Source organism: Octopus bimaculoides, chromosome 14, assembly GCF_046866305.1.
Source record: "Octopus bimaculoides isolate indiv1 chromosome 14, ASM4686630v1, whole genome shotgun sequence".
Lineage (NCBI taxonomy): Eukaryota > Metazoa > Mollusca > Cephalopoda > Octopoda > Octopodidae > Octopus > Octopus bimaculoides.
The window spans coordinates 56910198-56916520 of record NC_142941.1 but is presented as its reverse complement, the minus strand read 5'-3'; the positions used below and the strand labels follow the sequence as shown (position 1 = coordinate 56916520).

Genomic DNA, 6323 nt, shown 5'->3' with positions numbered 1-6323 from the left:
TAAATAAAAAAAAAAGTGGAGAAGGAACACTAATAATGTAATCCCAGATAAATTAAATCTATGTAAAGAACTAAATGGCCACAGCTGAACTACCTCTTAAGTTCAAAGGTAAAATCTGCTCGGTCAGACCTGACCAAGTTCAGTGATGAATATAGAATAAAGTAGTTATAGAAACTCTGTGTGTCCAAACATTATCATTTGACCTTTCACCATCAGGTATCCATCAACGAGTTATTAGAAACCATATAGTTTTTATAAAGTGCAAAAGAATAGAGAGGCTTACAGAGGCCTTTTATGCTTTATGATTATTTTCTTTCCTCCCATCAAAGCCAGTAATGCAAGTATAGTTATCTAAATCGGAGCCGAAGACCGTTTACTAAGAGGAAAATTTATTCATTTACGAGGTATTGTAAATAATACGGAATGATTTCTGATACATTACAATACATTACACAAAAGTCACAAATTTGGGGCGAGGGGCAGTCGATTATATATCGATATTAGTGCATGATTGCAGCTAACTTTATCGATCCCTCTGCTGAGACGCATCAAAAAATAGTAAAATAAAATAGAAAAATGTCGACTCGAGGGAATGTAAAATTGGAAAATGGAGAATACATATAGAGCAAATACTGTATCAAACATTTACTAGGGTTTCTGTCAAGGCCACCGCCATAGTGTTATTAATAATAAGACCTGTTATTTGTAATACATGGTTCATAATCTACAAGGATTCCATTCGCACCCTGGATATGCTTATGATAAAACAGGATTAACTCTTTTGGTACGTCCTGACATTGATTAATTTTGCCTGCAATATGACTTGTTACTTACGATATCCGACTTGGGGAAGGAATAAAAGACAAAGTCCGAATCCGATGCCACTAAATACGGTTAAAGAGTTTCAGTCCGGCAATAATTTAACGGTTTAATAAATCTGGATCAAGACAGACTGTTCCAAGTGAATAAAGAAAGACTCCGGAGTGTCCAGGACAAGATGTACCAACATACAGAACCTAACTTGGTTGCACAGTTGACCCAGACACACAAGAGATACTCATGTCACCAATATGACAGGACCAGAGAGAATTGTTGATCAAATATATGTCTGAGCAGAGGCGTTCATGCATGGTGTATCTAGGATTGACTACATTCTCCAAAGTGTCCTTTCATTTTGCCATTTTTAAAACACAATATGTGATTTGGTTGTTATTCTTAGCAGATTGTCACCATGTAGAGAGACTCGTTCGTTTAGGACAAGACGTTCAGGTAAAGAATTCGAGGGAGATTTGGCTGCTATTTGCAGCAAAAGTGAGCCGCCTTGCTGACTCGAACGGAGTATCGTTGTTGGTGGTGCCAGTTTTGGTGCATTCAGAATCAAAGAGATCCAAGATGAAGTGCGGAACGTTCAAACAAATGCCAACCAAGAACACAAGATGAGAAATCTGGTAAAAGAGACGAATATAATAATAATCGATTGTATCGGCTCAAATATATTACTGCTATTGACCGACGAGGCCAGAAACGCTAGTGGACAATTTATACGCACGCACGCGCACACATACGCAAACTATCGATTTATTCAGCACTATTAATCAGTAAATAGCTCAGATCTCTTTCTCTCTCTCTCTCTCTTAGATTCAACTGTTTCACTTGTATTCTATATAGGTCGAGCCAACTTGGAAATTAATACTCTCAGTGGTTGTTCAACTTACAAGAAATAGCAACCCAAACTCTCCTTCAAAGAACACTTCCGTCTTGAAAATGGACGGACACATACACACAAATATATATAATACGTATAAGCCATATTTACGACGGGGTACCTCCTTTGATTACAGATGTTATCTGATCGGAGATTAAACAACAAAAACAAAATACTACCAAGTAAAGTAAGAAAGGTCTTTGAATCGGCGTTCAATCATTTCTGAAAGTCATGGTCCTCCCTCAACTAGTAATTTAACCCATGAGAGTAACGGATGGAGAGGACATCAAAAGGCTAGATTAAGAAATAGGTGACAATTCCACAAAATCGACTTCGGAAAAAAAAAAAAGTAAAAAACGTATTAGTAATAATAGTCTTTAATTTAGGCACAAGATCAGTAATTTTGAGGATAGGAGGGGGAACCAGTCGATAAAATAAAGTAAGTACTGACGACTATTGTATCCATCCCAGTTCATTTTATTGACTACGAAAGCACGAAAGGCGAAATTAACTCAAGCGGGATTTGTTTGTCACACATTTTAGGGGTCGGAGAGAGAACAACCAATTCGACAGAAGCCACCAATGCTCATTTATATATATTTTTTATCAACCCGTAAAGAAATATAAAAAAAAAAGCTGGTCAGATTTGAATTGTTGTAAAAAAAAAAACAACAAAAAGGTACTTGAATACTGAGAGAGATTTCTATTTTAACCAGCGCTCTGTTGTTGCCTGTTCTGACACAGTCTTCTTTCAAATACCAAACCGAAACGATGATATAAACAAGTCAAACAAAAGCAAGCAAGCATGGCGAACGATTTTCTCACTCGTTTCCAACTTCGCAACTGCTCCTCCCACGTTTATCTCTTTATAACTAAATCCAAGCTCTCATTACCACTGTTTAGTAGTTAATAAGATGGGAGGTGGGGGTAAGAGAAGAGAGAAGTGGATGGCAGACAGAATCAGTAGAGCACTGAACAACAAAATGCTTCTGCGGTTCAATTTAATAACGTCTCTTCGCAACTTCGAGTTCAAATCCCATCAGTTTTACTTTGCTTTCTTTGATTCTTGCATCAAGGATTGATTTGATCAAAGCAGCAGCAATTGTGTATGTACTGCGCTTAATTCAATCGATTACAAACTATTAACATCACCATATTCCTTGGTTTAACCCCTCATCGAACTTATAATCAATCATAGGCGCTCCAGTTATGATCATTCCATCTTCTTGAGACAGTATTTACTAGAAAATCCATGTGTCCTATTTGATCGACTTGCAAGGAAAGAATTAAGTCACTAAATCTATATTTCTAACACACACACACACATTATATATATATATATAATCCAATTTCTTAGTCTTCTTTCAAAAGTTGATAGGAAAATAATCGAGACGACGATTGCAATTCAAACTATCTGTTGTATTCAATACAGAATATTGGATACAACAGATATAATTTGTAACCAATACAAAATAAACAAGCACTATCGGTTCACCAACACCATCACTGCCATTAAAATTATCCTTTTCTCTTCTTGTCTTTCAATGAAATGAAATTCGTAGCATCATGCAAATAACTACAAAAGAATTATCTTTTTTTTTTTAATATGAAATGAAATAAAAATTAGAAATTTAATATTTTGGAAATATAGCTTTAAATGGAGGTTGAAGGGGAACATGCATGCAAATATGATGGAATTATTACTACACAAATATTTAACACAAAATATGTAAACTATAATAATAACTGTGATTAAGATTAAGAGAGACCTGAAGTAGATTTATAATTTTGTAGATTAAAATTAAAACTCACAAAAGAGCCTAGTAGTCGACGACTAAGGAAGGGATTCTGCATTTAAAACTAATTTAAATATAATAATTGTCCAAGTATGGAAGGAAAAATCAAACTAGATGGATTACAATTACACACACACACACACATTTAGGGAGTGGCTTTTTGTTTTCAAGTTCTAAGGAATGCACACACCACTGAACTAAAATTATAAGATTTAAAACAAGTCCTCATCATTGTGTAGGCTGCTTTCTTCCTTTTAAAATCCTATTATTACACACAAATCATTATAAGTCAATGAGTATATATATACACACTTGGTTGAATTGATATTTTCGTTGCTGAGCAGAAACAAAAATCAGAAATGTAGGAAGGGCGATGTAGAAAAGAAAGTGAAATTAACATTATATATACATATACAATGATGTGTATTTGGTGGGAATGTAGATGGAGAGAGAGAGACAAAGGGGGGTTCGTGGAACAAGCAAGAGTAACAATACTTAATGCAGAAATATAAATACTTTTCTGTATTTCATCGGTACAGAAGTGAGTCAAGGACCGAGAGTTTAGTGCTTAGCAATTTGATCAGTGCCATGCACGACTCTCGGCCCCTCGAGTCGTCACTTAAGGAACTTTATACTGATTAAAAGTTTGAAAAAACAAAAAAGTGTGCGCATACATATATATGTATACGATACATAATCTTATTTTTAGTCTCATGTGTGTGTGTGTGTGTATATACATGTATATATACACACATGTATATATGTGTGTGTGTGTGTGTGTGTGTGTGTGTGTATATATATATATATATATATATATATATATATATATATATATATATATATATATATATATATCAGCAACTAAGAGTATAAGAAACTACACGCAATCGGATTTCTTGCTTGTGAAATAGATGAAGGAGAAAGAAATAGACATGCATTGTGTACAGCCTTCTCTCTCTCTTTCTATCTATCTATCTATCTACCTACATAACACGCACATATCTATATGCCCCTCACTTCTTTCATTCTTACTGCCCTCCACCAAATCTTTCTAACCTACTACTCTTTCCATCAGACACAAAAAAATACACGCACCACTATAACCCTCCTTTTCCTTCTCTCTATTTCTGTACAGTTATAAATTCTACACGGTACTCGGCAGTGTCTATGTGCCAGAAAACAATCTCGGTACTCCTTCATGTCAGTGTTAATTTGCATAAAAGCGGGACCTGGATGATATTATATTCTATGCCCGCCCGCTGCAAAGAAATAGGCAGTGGCAGGTTGGCTCAACTGGATGGTTTGGTACTAGCAACTTAAAACTTTCCATAGCCGTTATTATTATCAAGAAGGTACATCTATATATATATATATATATATATATATATATATATATATATAACAAGCAAGCATGTTTATCACACACAGAGCCAATGTCGATAAAACAGACACACACACACACACACATTAAAAACACATAACTATGGCTTGAATTTCAAAAATCATACAATAGAAACTGACGGGTGAATCAGAGCCTCAACGTGGCCGGTTGGTATGCTAGAAATAGCAGCCAATTTGCCCGCTACTGCCTTCAAAATATGGAACATTATAGTATGTAGTCCGAACTTACAATACTATGTCTGCACAAAAAAAAAAAGCCGGGATAGTCACGGCCAGATCGTCAATGCTAACCTTGAGGATTAAAGAACAGCATTAGCATCTAGCATCACAACAAAACCAAATGAGTGGCAATCAAACAGCCATAAATAGCAGCAGTAAATATATCCCTCAATCCACATCCTCAATATCTTAAAACGAGAGGTCATGGCTACAACACTTTTTCAATCACATTCGATCGGCCCGATGAGAGCCAACTTGTAACTAACTAAACAACAACAACAAATACATTAATTCAAACAAAACAATATTTAACAACACAAAACTTTCACTTGTCATAGGCAATTTAGCAATTTAGTTGGGGTTAATTTTCCTATTCAAGAAAAAACCTTTTTGCGGATATAATAGCACCATAACCAAATGTTATGATGGCTTAAAGACGACCATTGGTTGTTTTGCTGCCATTTAGTTACTTCCTTAATCTTCAATCCTTTACTACTGATGAAGAAAAAAAACCAAAAGATTTTGATAATATGGTAACTTCCTAGCCACACCTTGATAAACGATTTTTTTTTCTTTTAAATATATAAAATGTCTTGCACATACTATATAGACTATATGTATTTCATATATATATATGAAATACATTGTTTCTTTTTCTCTCTCCCCGTTTTTTTTTCTTTCATTCTCTCCGTTTTCCCCCTTATTCCTTTCTGCTGAAGAGCATATGCTCGAAACGTAAAAGACTTTTCAATTTTTCCCGAGCGTTAAACGAAAACACCTGCTTGTTGTTCCTACACCTGTCTTCGTCTTTTGTCTTTCTGTTATTTTGAACTACAAATATATACATGACAGAGAGATCGCCTTATATACAGATGTATATACACGCACATGTATATAAAGTATACACACTACATAAATACAATCAGCGTTTTCTGCATTCCTAAAGATCAAAATATTCTAAAAGATGACCTGCAACAACCAGAGTACTTAGGTGACAGAATGGCGCGAGCACGCACACAGTATATAATGTACAAATACCATGGGGCTCTGGAGGATTAAGTCAAATATGTTTAAAAAAAGGAGGAAGAGTAAAAAGTTTATGAGGAGTGGAGATGAGAGGAATGGACGAGTCGAGGAAAATAAGAAGGCAAAGATGAAACTGAAGTGTACAAACAAAAATAATAAAATGACACGAAAAGCGG

The 6323-nt window shown here is 35.1% G+C and overlaps 1 protein-coding gene across 16 annotated transcripts in view; it reads right to left on the bottom strand.

Moving 5' to 3' along the window:
• LOC106874741 (C-terminal-binding protein) overlaps positions 1 to 6323 on the bottom strand; it is a 203928-nt gene that overhangs the window by 189884 nt on the left and 7721 nt on the right. For 2 of the 16 annotated variants that reach the window (XM_089363014.1, XM_089363022.1), the window contains exon 1: positions 835 to 1445. The exons of the other annotated variants lie outside the window; for them this stretch is intronic. The gene's annotated coding sequence lies outside the window, so the exon portion shown is untranslated. Of the gene's footprint in view, positions 1 to 834; positions 1446 to 6323 lie in introns of those variants that run through there. 16 annotated transcript variants of the gene reach the window in all.